Source organism: Ips typographus, linkage group LG1 (assembly GCF_016097725.1).
Source record: "Ips typographus isolate SLU linkage group LG1, UJ_Ityp_2.0, whole genome shotgun sequence".
In the NCBI taxonomy this organism is placed as follows: Eukaryota; Metazoa; Arthropoda; class Insecta; order Coleoptera; family Curculionidae; genus Ips; species Ips typographus.
This window is the reverse complement of record NC_138422.1, coordinates 30194692-30206855: the sequence shown is the minus strand read 5'-3', so window position 1 is coordinate 30206855 and position 12164 is coordinate 30194692. Positions and strand designations below refer to the sequence as shown.

At 35.0% G+C, this 12164-nt stretch overlaps 1 long non-coding RNA gene across 1 annotated transcript; it reads right to left on the bottom strand.

Moving 5' to 3' along the window:
* Positions 1-228: 228 nt before the first annotated feature.
* Positions 229-1707, bottom strand: LOC145727925 (uncharacterized). Its single transcript, XR_014177958.1, has 2 exons — positions 711-1707; positions 229-633 (listed from the first exon to the last, which is right to left on the bottom strand). It is a non-coding gene; the product is annotated as an uncharacterized LOC145727925 (long non-coding RNA).
* Positions 1708-12164: the final 10457 nt, after the last annotated feature.

Here is a 12164-nt window from a genome sequence, read left to right as displayed (position 1 = left end):
GCTTCTTGGTTTTGTGATATAGATTGCTTATTTATTTCCTTTTGTAAATTTACCCAGCCTTAAATACATATCATTTTGGTTTTGTTGTGTGATTTATTTAACATGTTTTTTCAATTTCAGTTTAATTTATTGTAAGAGCAGGTAGGTACCTCAGTTAAAGAAATTATCTAATTTTATGATTGTTTATGAAGAAAACTAGACTTTTTAGATAAAAAAGAAACTCGAGTGTACTTTTTAAAGATTTTATTTGTATATTTTATAATGTGTAAATAATACAATTAAAATAGTAATTTAACCTACTATCTGATGTAAAAGTATTTAACAGTAGCACCATCTGTTTCTAGCCTTATAGTCAGAGAAGATACGGCAAAATTTATAAGGGCTAATTCTGCAAAATAATGGCATTTGAACAAATTTATGTATTAAGTAACTTGTATCTTTCTAATTTTACCTGAAACTTACTAGAAATTGGTTTTTTCAACACTTTGCATATGGATTTTGACAAAACCATTATAACCATAGCTTCAAACACCTTTTGTTCAGAGTCTTTTAGAGCAATTGATAATGGGACTTTTTAAATATGGACCCTTTCAAAGCATGATAAGCAAACTCCAGATTAGACAATAAAGGTACCTGAAACATAAGCTATTTAGTTTAGCAGCTTATTAATACCTCTACCAGAGTCCTTTTTATAGTATTAGGTAAATCACCTTGTCAGCTTCTGCTAAATACACCTTTACTCTATATCCATGTTTCTTCGAGAACCACTGGCTTGAATAAACTTGGTTTTTGTAGTGTTCTTGTAAAAACTCTTCTTGACAGTAAGTAAATATATGGGCTGTTTCATTGTGACAGTGTTTTCTATTAGAAAAGGCATCCTTTTCTGTTCCACAAACTCTAGTTCCTTCAGAATGTTTCACTGGGCCCCTTGATTGTTGTAAAGTGTATTAAGAAGGTGGCATTTTCAAAACTGACTACCGAAACACACATTATCTAGTCTCACACGTAGTATCGCAGTTAAATCGAAATACTCGTTAAAATATTGTAAAATTTACATCAAAAATAAAAAATTTCTCTTTGTTTACTTTTTGCCAACAATGGCGGCCGATTTTCCGAGCCTTGTCGTCCTGATTCATTGCCGACGTAACTAGATGAAGTCAAAATTCTATCGCTCTCGCAACGCATGTAATAGACAAGAAAGGCAAATAATGACGTAACCGCCACGGGAAAAAAATGGACCATACTTACTTTTCCATGCCAGAAACAGTAAATAATTGCTGAATTAGGTGAAACATAAAACATTGTATGCACCACAGGCGTTAGGGAGAGTATAACGTCCATCAGGCCGAAACAGCCAACCAACTTCAGAACATTATGTTCTCTCTAACGCCCAAAAAACGTATTTGCCGAAATCTTGTTTCAGAACTTGTTCAGAACATCTGAAGGTTTCCAAATTTAGTTCCTGCTCTTAACATCGGTGGCGCTTTGAACCCCTGGGCTCTAAAAAGAGCTAGTTGAGTGAACCAAAATGTTTACTGTTTAATTTTCCTTTTTTCTTTATCGTTCTTTTAAATATGATCTCATGCTCTAATCAACTTTTACGTTTGGTTGCAAAAGTTACAGTGTTTTTGAAAAATCACGTTTTTAAAGAATTATCTCCTTTTTCGCAAATAATTAACTATTTGTGCTGCTAACTAAAGAACAAATGCAAACTTGAATATGTTAATTACAGCTGAAATGTGATGATTTCATGAAAATACGATTAATTGATGAATATCAAAAATCCAGCCAGAAACTGTACCAAACAAATCTTTTAATTAATAAGTAACCAATGAATAAAAAAAATGTAAACATAGCAGGAAGGAGCAATAGCAAACAAAGTGGGTGACAGAAACAAGGGGGAGGGGGGGGAGTAATATGGCGGCCGTCAACTTCCGGTTGGCACTATCAGATCTAAATTTAATCTTGTCCACTGAACAACTTAATTTAAATTTGCAAAACTCAACTGTTAAAGAACCACAAACAAACAAAACAAACTAACACTATACTACAACAAATACAAACAACAAATTTTTGCGGGTTTGAAACTCCAAACTTTCAATGACTTTGCGTCAATTCAACTGCGCAGTAGGCGAATGCGCAATCAAAGATGGTGGACTTCCGTCCCCCTCGCTTAATGCACAAACGGGTTATAATTTGTATTATTGTTACCTCCTGATACTTGTTCTTTTTACTCATTGTAAGTAACACACTTTTGGCAGATAACGTCAATTGTTTACTCGTTACTCTTTAGACATTGGCAATGGTTTTATATGGTGAGAATTTGTTGACGGATTATTTTTTAATCTATTTTAAAACTAGATATGAAGGAAAAAGGGTAGTCACAGATGAATGAGATGGCCGTCAGAATGAACATAAATAAAAGCCGGCAAGCGGTATTGCGATTCCGAGTCGTAAACAGTGCCAACTCGCATGATACATATCGGGTTGGATTAGATGTTTTTTTATTTCTCCATTATGATTTGTTAGAGAGAGAGACTGGGAGTAGCATGATTTACAGTCCGATAAATTAAAAACGTGCCGTTTTGCTTTGGGTGCATGGTTGCCAAGTCGTTGCATTTTGGGGTGACGCGGCAACACTACGAGGGCTTTTCGAGTTATGAAATCGAAACGGAACAGTAAACATTGGAAAACAATAATTCCGACTGCGGGTCCCGGAAATAACTGTTCCTTTTGCCAGTTTCGCCGCAATAACCGTAATTTTTCCGCACGGGGAGACCGGAGCAATATCGGACGGGTATTTCGCAAAAATGCCAGTTACCTTATGCAAACGGGCGCGTATTGCTTGGATACGTGACAGCTTTATGGGATCATATTCCTGCTTCTGCTTTTATTTAGCTCCGACAAAAATACTATCCCTGTACAGAAAGAGAGATGGATAGATTCAGGAGCAAGTAGAGATTAGTTTCACACGAGATGGTATCATCGTTCATAAATAATAAGGAGATGTGCAACGTCATTTCGTAAATTAAACATGCTGTTAAGTTGAACCTTTATAGTATCGAGAGTAGGGATGGGAAGTTGATCGATTCCTGACTGGAAAGCGTGTGCAACCGTCAAGTGACGGCGATAACGAATGGTATCGGTACACGCAATTAGCTGAAATAAATTATAATGTAGCGACGTTTATAACAAACCACCATAAATCGACGTCCGAACCAAAACAACAAAAAAACCAACGATAAAAAAATCCCAAACGATAAATCGCCGTTCATAAAGGTTGAACGGCCAATCAAGACCATTAATACATGTCAATTAGATTGTTATTTTATTGGAAGAGTTTTAGCAACAACCAACTACCAGAGACAATCTATTAACCAGTTTTATTATGGTGACGTTTATAGCAACGTTGCCAAAGCTACCCCCATCGGGGTAGATCTACCTCATTTCCAATAACTTCACCCCGCTCGCTCTTCCCATCATACACCGTTATTAAATGGAATAATCAAGAAACAAACAGAAAAACAAATAATCTTGCCTTTAGAGATATTCGACCAATAACCAATGTTGTCAATTCTACCGTTAAAACGGTATATCTACCGTTCTCCTGTTTTTGGTATATAATCTACCGTTTTTAATTACGTTTGATTATATACCAAATAAATTGCCATTATGTTGGTTGTGAAACTTATCATTTACTTTTTCAATATATTGAATAGGAAATTTAATACAGATTCTAAAATTGCGCTTAAAACAGTCATTTTCTTACACCGAATTATTCTCTAAAACCACGTGATGTCTGTACTATTGTCACAATTGTCAAAATGTTACTTGAATTTGCAAGAATTACATTTTAACACAGTTTTCGAAACAAGACGATTTTCTGAGATTTAACAGTTATTTTGACAATTGTCACTTTACAGTCTAGCTAAATAGTCTTCTGAAATCACGTGACAACTGTCAATAACGTGAAAAGTGTCAAACCATGCTCTAAAGTTGCAAAAATCAGGATTCTGGAACGTTTTCTTGCAGTATTTGATAATAAAACGTATTTTTAAGATTTATGACAGTTATTTTGACAATTGTCACGTGACCGTCTAACTAAATAGTGTTCTACAATCACGTGACAACTGTCACTAACGTGAAAACTGTCAAACTATGCTCTAAAGTGGCAAAAATCATGATTTAGGAACGTTTTCTTGCAGTACTTGATAATAAAACGTATTTTTCAGATTTATGACAGTTAATTTGACAATTGTCACGTGACGGTCTAGCTAAATAGTGTTCTACAGTCACGTGACAACTGTCACAAACGTCAAAACTCTCAAACCATGCTCTAAAGTTGCAAAAATCAAGGTTTAGAAACGTTTTCATGCAGTATTTGGTATAAAACGTATTTTTGACATTTATGACAGTTATTTTGACAATTGTCACGTGACGGTCTAGCTAAATAGTGTTCTACAATCACGTGACAACTGTCACTAACGTAAAAACTGTCAAACTATGCTCTAAAGTTGCAAAAATCAGGGTTTAGAAACGTTTTCTTGCAGTATTTGATAATAAAACGTATTTTTGAGATTTATGACAGTTATTTTACCAATTGTCACGTGACCGTCTAACTAAACAATGTTCTACAATCACGTGACAACTGTCACTAACGTCAAAACTGTCAAACTAAGCTCTAAAGTTGCAAAAATCATGGTTTAGGAACGTTTTCTTGCAGTATTTGATAATAAAACGTGTTTCTGAGATTCATGATAGTTATTTTGCCAATTGTCACGTGACCGTTTAACTAAATAGTGTTTTACAAACACGTGATAACTGTCAAGCTATACTCTAAAGTTGCAAAAATCAGGGTTTAGAAACGTTTTCTTACAGTATTTGATAAAAAACGTATTTTTGAGGATTATGACAGTTATTTTGACCATTGTCACGTGACCGTCTAACTAAATAGTGTTCTACAATCACGTGACAACTGTCACTAATGTCAAAACTGTCAAACCATGCTCTAAAGTTACACAAATCAGGGTTTAAGAACGTTTTTTTTGCAGTATTTTATAATAAAACGTATTTTTGGCATTTATAACAGCTATTTTGACAATTGTCACGTGACCGTTGAACTAAATAGTGTTCTACAATCACGTGACAACTGTCACTAACGTGAAAACTGTCAAACTATGCTTTAAAGTTGCAAAAATCAGGGTTTAGGAACGTTTTCTTTTACTAATTGATATAAAGAGTGTTTTTGAGATTTATGGTTTTGATAATGGTCACGTGGCTGTTTAGCTAAATTATCCTTTAAAACCACGTGATCTAACAATTATTATTAAAAAAATGAAAAATCTGTGTTTTTGAAGTACGGTTTTTGTTATTTATAGCAAGAATCAATGATTAAAATTTTTTACAACTATTAAAAGACCCTGTATTTTGATCTACTGTCTTTTAACTGATTATTCTACCGTCATTAAATATTTTGACTTGGCAACATTGCCAATAATAACAAACCGAAACGGTGTGAACTCAGGAGTAGGAGTTCATCCCGGTCTGGTCTGAAGCCTGATCGTCATTGGTCTTAACAAAATCTATATGATAATTAAATATATAACTATTTATAGGGAATATAATATGATGAATGTCTGAACTGCCCTAATGTATTCAACACATCTACCCCAAAAAAGAAAATACGTTTGGCAACACTGGTTTATAGTGACCTAGACATAGCAACCAAAAGTTGCACAAAAACAAACAAATTTTGTTCTAATTATTGTTTTTAATACCTTCACTAATTTTTTTTCTTGATCTGCACTAAAAATTTTCAGTTACTCGCTTTGGACAAATTTTGGTCTGCGATTTAGCATTTCATGAAACGCTTTCTACTTAGGGGAGACCTAACGGCGCAGTCTGTAGGATAACTTACAAAGGAGAAAAACACTGAATATTTCTTAATCACTGTATATTAACAACATTTCTTTAAACTTTGATTTAATAGTGATTCGTTTAACAACTTTGCATGTTTTGCCGTTAGCAAAACGAGAAAAACCAATAAAAATAAAAAGGATTAAACGTTGGGTCGGGCAAAAACTCTCCCTGTCATAACATTTTATCGGAACCAGCTACTTTCTTTCCCATACGACAACAAAATACATTAAATGTCATGTGTCAGTTGGCCGGAGCGATTCTAATGAATAACAAATGTAATTTATTTTGAAATGCGCGCGGCGAACGCGGCAAAAAAGCGGAGATAAATTTAATACGGCTGTCCCGGGTATCGGCTGAATTATGTTATGTAAATGTAAATAGTATGACAATTTATTAAGTCGCTTAATTATTTTCTTGTAAAGTGGAACACGTCGAGGCGCGGCCAATTTCGCTCGAAAACGCGCCGCTGCCAATTTACGTGTCTCGCTTATTTATTTATTAATCCGATTCCAAGTCAGTCGTCACCTACGCCCATGATGGACACGAAACAGATGCAACGAGAAGGATTACTGTTATACATTATATCAAACTAAATTGGAATGACGTCATAACAAAAAATTAGTGCCAACATTGACAGTTATACATCAGTACTGACATTGACATGTTTATTTACCTAAATGACTACCACCACACTTCGTTGTGGTTTTTCTGTCAAACTAATTGCTCAAAAGTGTTTGTGCTTTTCTCTACAGTTTATAGAGGGATACACGGATATGAAATAGACCAATCACGGACAATTTTAGGCGTGAGATATCAAATTCGTTAATTACAGCTACTTAGTGACTGTTGGCAATGTTGGCATTGCAATTTTGCTTGCGTTTGGTTGCAAAAAGAAACCCAATTATGAAAACGTTGGCTTATTTAGCTTTTTTACATTTTCTGAAGTTTGAGGTTATGCCTCCTATTATAGCTGTATCTTTTTTAATTTTAGATTATCGCTCTGGTAAGTTATTCTTTATTTCTTCCATTGCAGCTTTCTCTTTTCTCGTGTTTAAATTGGTTAACTTCACTTTGCTGGTGCCAGTGTCAACCGTCTGTCCAGCTGATAAGTTTGTTACGGTTCAATTTCTTCCTTAGGGCTTGATTTTCGTTTAATTAAGTAATAGAGGCAAATCGCGAGGCGTTTTGCGGTCATTCTAGAACGTGGTTTGCGAATATAAAAGAAGCGGTGTCGACGACGGCGTAGTAGTGTAGTAGTGAATTTGGGAACGCGGTAAAGTTTAAATAGTGGAATAATTGTGGAATTGTAGGTCAAATCGCGAAGGTGACAGATAAAGAGGCTACAAAAAGAATGAAGAGCAGCGTTTCTAAGGAAGACATAATAAAAGGACAGCGCTCAGACTCTGATTTGAAAGTAATCAGAAGATGGTTGGAGAAGGATTTGAAACCGGATTGGGAACAGATTTCCAGATATGGACCAACAGTAAGGGGTTACTGGTTGCAGTGGAATTCGCTTTGACTGCGAGATGACTTCATTACTCGCAAATGGGAAAGTCCAGACGGAAACAAACAGAAATGCGAACACTAAGATCAATAACAGGACAGACACGCTATTTGACCGGAAGAGAAATGAAATTAGGGAAATATGTGAGACCCAAGATGCAGTAGAGAAAAAGAGAATGGAGAGACCACGTGAACAGAATGATGATCGACCTGGGGCACCACCTATAAGATGGTACGAAAACTGGTCTTCGGCATTCCAACTGCTTCTGGCTAATCATTGATGAAAACACAGGACTCAGTCCTAACGTAAGAAGAAGAAGAAGAGAAAGGTTCATTTGAGCGAGAGTCAAGGGTCTTATTTCTTTGCTATATAAAGCTAAGCATCTGAGTCCGGTACAACCAAGACAAACCTGTAACCTCTACAAGTTCCACTTCCATAAGCTTTTGTTAAGATTCTATCTGTTCGAGGGACAGAGACTCTGCTCCTGCAGAGGAGCTGATTGTTTTGGACACTAAGAGAGTTTTCATCTTCAATCAAAATTGATAATTACGATTTTCCTTGCCTTTTTACTTTAAAATTTAATCTCTTGGTCTAATCTGTTTTTACGTGTAGCAAAATAAAAGGTAAGACAGGTATGGGAGTACTTGTTGGTGGTAGTCTGAGACGTCCTCGTTTCGGGTGTTGTCCGACCGCTTAAAGCGATCAAACAAAAGCGCTTTTTAAATTCCATCCCGATGCACTAGAGACTGTATGAAGTGGCACTTAGACGGTCTTGTTTACCTTTCATTTTGGGCCGCGACCACGCTCAATTGAAGAATCCATCTCGTACGGTAAATAAGCTGGTGCGTCGAGCAAACACTCTTTATTGATGTAACGACTGCGATGTTTGTTCGAGAACAATGCGTCGTCTGTCGGCTGTCAAAAGGACTGGCGACCGGAGCTACCGGGCTTTGCTGCCGCCCCACTGTTTGTTCAAAATTAAAGCTAACGAACGCGATAATGCTTTTTTGACGCTGGTTTTCGTCCACTTAACCGTTTGTTTTCATTTCAATTTTTCTGTCTTTGTTATCAGTCGTTGGTGCTTTTACATGTTTAAACATGATTTTTATTGAAAATGGTGAGGTTTTGTTTTTTGTTTATCAATCCCAATCCTCTGACCGGTTTCGCCGTATTACGGCTCATCAGAGAGGCTATAGGGCTTGATAACCAAAGAACAAAACCCTCGTTCCAGTATAGTCAACTGGATGCCAGAAATGATAGTTGTGTGCAACATCTGGTGACATCTGTACTCAACTCTATGAGTTAGAAAGTACAGATGGCGTTCCAAAATCTAGGAACAGCACCATTAATGCCGCATCATTCGGTAAACACCGATCTGATTGGTTGAAAATGGTGAGGTTTTGTTTTTTGTTTATCAATCCCAATGGAACGAAGGTTTTGTTCTTTGGTTATCAAGCCCTATAGCCTCTCTGATGAGCCGTAATACGGCGAAACCGGTCAGAGGATTGGGATTGATAAACAAAAAACAAAACCTCACCATTTTCAACCAATCAGATCGGTGTTTACCGAATGATGCGGCATTAATGGTGCTGTTCCTAGATTTTGGAACGCCATCTGTACTTTCTAACTCATAGAGTTGAGTACAGATGTCACCAGATGTTGCACACAACTATGATTTTTATTATTAGACTATCTTCTGGAGCATTACTTTACAACGCCTGAGTTTAAGATATTCAACTTAATAGTATCACTTGATGAAATACTTTTTTTTTAAACAGTTTCTGCATGAGTCTGGCTAAGAAAACAATTATGTAAGTTCAACAACACCTCCCTAATTTTGGTTTCGCATTTAGGTTAGGTTGGAAACAAAAAAACGTGCAAAACATAGTGAAAATAGCCCTAAATCAATATTTTTTTGTTGTTTTTGATTGATTAACTGATGGCTACGTTATTTGCAATGAATATGTGTAAAATGGTAAATAACAAGGAAAAAAACATTTTTGTAGAAAAAGGGATTCAGACACGATTTCCTATAATGACAAATATGTCAAATCATCATCTTTCAATTTAAAAAATGTCACAGTTCTCCTAATTCTGTCTTTATGAAGCAATTATTTGATAATTGGAGTATTCATAGTATACAGGGTGTCTCACCGGGAACTACCGCCTTCGATATTTTGAAAACTGTAATAGATAACTTTTTGAATATTTCAGGGTTTAGTAGTTGGGGCCTCTACATATAAAATATTTTCACTTTTCAATGGAACACCCTGTTTATTATTATATTTTTAGATTCTGCTAACGATTTCAAGTATACTTCATGTATGATAACCCATATCTATCTGCAGCGGTTTTTGAGATATTGACGTATAAAAAATGACATTTTTAAATTTTGCAGTCATAGCTCCTAGGCAGAAGGAGTTAAAGCGATTAAGAGCTATGACAGCTCATGGGGGGGTATTAGGGGTCTTTTTTTACTACTTTTTAAATTCGATATCTCGGTAACATGAAATGGTAGAGAAGTCAGTTTTGGCTCATTTTGTAGTACTTTTTATCCTCTTTTTAATGGCGTTTTACTGAAATCCATAAGAGTTCAAATAAAAAAGTTACAATCATTCAAAAATTGAAAAAATGCCGTTTTTGCAAAAAGTGCAATTTTTGCAATTTTTTATTTTGCTCTAGAAGGGTTCCAATGCACAGCAAAAGGCATATTAATACCAAAGAACCTTAAATTAGGTGAAATAAGTACAAAAAAAGCACTTTAAAATTTTTAATTTTTCAAAAAAATTGAAAGAATGGGGGGGTATTAAGGGTCTTTTTTTACTACTTTTTGAAATTCGATATCTCGGTAGCATGAAATGGTAGAGAAGTCAGTTTTGGCTCATTTTGTAGTACTTTTGAACCTCTTTTTAATGGCGTTTTACTGAAATCCATAAGAGTTCAAATAAAAAAGTTACAATCATTCAAAAATTGAAAAAATGCCGTTTTTGCAAAAAGTGCAATTTTTGCAATTTTTTATTTTGCTCTAGAAGGGTTCCAATGCACAGCAAAAGACATATTAATACCAAAGAACCTTAAATTAGGTGAAATAAGTACAAAAAAAGCACTTTAAAATTTTTAATTTTTCAAAAAAATTGAAAGAATGGGGGGGTATTAGGGGTCTTTTTTACTACTTTTTGAAATTCGATATCTCGGTAGCATGAAATGGTAGAGAAGTCAGTTTTGGCTCATTTTGTAGTACTTTTTATCCTCTTTTTAATGGCGTTTTACTGAAATCCATAAGAGTACAAATAAAAAAGTTACAATCATTCAAAAATTGAAAAAATGCCGTTTTTGTAAAAAGTGCAATTTTTGCAATTTTTTATTTTGCTCTAGAAGGGTTCCAATGCACAGCAAAAGGCATATTAATACCAAAGAACCTTAAATTAGGTGAAATAAGTACAAAAAAAGCACTTTAAAATTTTTAATTTTTCAAAAAAATTGAAAGAATGGGGGGGTATTAAGGGTCTTTTTTTACTACTTTTTGAAATTCGATATCTCGGTAGCATGAAATGGTAGAGAAGTCAGTTTTGGCTCATTTTGTAGTACTTTTTATCCTCTTTTTAATGGCGTTTTAGTGAAATCTATAATAGTTCAAATAAAAAAGTTACAATCATTCAAAAATTGAAAAAATGCCGTTTTTGCAAAAAGTGCAATTTTTGCAATTTTTTATTTTGCTCTAGAAGGGTTCCAATGCACAGCAAAAGACATATTAATACCAAAGAACCTTAAATTAGGTGAAATAAGTACAAAAAAAACACTTTAAAATTTTTAATTTTTCAAAAAAATTGAAAGAATGGGGGGTATTAAGGGTCTTTTTTTACTACTTTTTGAAATTCGATATCTCGGTAGCATGAAATGGTAGAGAAGTCAGTTTTGGCTCATTTTGTAGTACTTTGTATCCTCTTTTTAATGGCGTTTTATTTACTGAAATCCATAAGAGTTCAAATAAAAAAGTTACAATTATTAAAAAATTGAAAAAAATGACGTTTTTGCAATATTGGTTACAACCAAGTTGACAATTGTCAGACACTTTATCGATAAGCGTGATTTGTAACCAATTGACTGGATTACCATTGCTACTTTACTACAGCCACATCTAACCATAAACCGAAACAATCATAATGGTCGTACATGAATGATTTGAACAGAGAGCACACTATACTAATCATGTAATGGCGTTAACGAGTTTGTCACCGGGACGGCCGTTAGCCTAAACAAATCGGACAGCAACAGTGCAGGTTTTCAGGTAGAGACAAGGTCTTCCGGTGTTTGCGTAGCCCCAATTTGCGTCAGTCCCCGCATAAATCACCATCAAGGCGAACAGCCGGCCCCCTTGACATGATCGATGCCCCTTTGTCCTTTAGAGTTGTAAATGGCATTTTTACAGGTTTAATGGATTTTGGTTTTCAACATTTGTTCGGTCAGCTGTTTTGTGTTGCATGCCAAGTTTCTATTAGGAAAAGAAATGATTTAGTTTATTAGTTTCAGTTTGTGATAAAGTGACTGTTTAGTAACAAAGACAAAATCCTTTCACTTGAACTCAAATCCAGTTTCTGTAAATGTCTCAATTTAATAAAACCAAATATGCTTTCATTTCAGTGAATGTTTGTTTAAAGCATATTAATTGATGCTTTATTATCCAACCGACTGCGCCCTACTATCCGTCATCGGACGAAAAGTAAAGAGAATCCGTGATAAA